Below are 710 nucleotides of genomic sequence, written 5' to 3'. Positions count from 1 at the left end.
CATGTAAAATGCAATGAAATGTTGATTGTGGAGTATATGGGAGTTCAAAGCTTGTGGCATGTGAAAAGTATTTTGCATATAGAGGGTAGCACTGAATGAAATAGCTATGCATGTGAGGTGAGATAAGTATCTGTCAGAAATATATTTTCAGTATAGGAAAATAATGGCTTCTGAAAAGCAACTAGCAAAAAGTCCAATTCTTTCTTTTCGTATTTTTCAGAGCTACAGTAGTCTTTATTACTGTAAAAAAATTTAGATTTTGTGTATGTTAATTCTTTATGTAAGTATTATTAGTAAACTTTGTGATCTTGTAATAAAAACAAATATAATTCTGTAATAATAGATTTATTACCTTCATCCAGATAAAGTACTAAAAGAAAAATGGATTCAAATTTACATTTTAAGAAACTTAAATCATGAGTCTTGACACAATAAAAAAATTGGTATTTATTATATCTGTTTGGTTACAACAACTTTTCTTTATAGTTTTGAAAGAGATGGTAGTACTTTTATAGAAACTTTAATAAACTTCATATGTTCTTGAGTGTTGTGTTGGATAAGTTTTTAGTGTCTATGCTAAATCCTTCAATCCACCATCCATCACAAGTCTTCAGGCAGGTGAAGTATATTAAACATTCAGTGTTGTCATTATATACCTAATTTTATGTTGTTGAGGTAATAAATGATGAAATTCTCTTGAACAAGTTTTT

This window comes from Tachypleus tridentatus, chromosome 6 (assembly GCF_004210375.1).
Source record: "Tachypleus tridentatus isolate NWPU-2018 chromosome 6, ASM421037v1, whole genome shotgun sequence".
NCBI lineage: Eukaryota > Metazoa > Arthropoda > Merostomata > Xiphosura > Limulidae > Tachypleus > Tachypleus tridentatus.
This window is presented reverse-complemented; position numbering follows the sequence as displayed.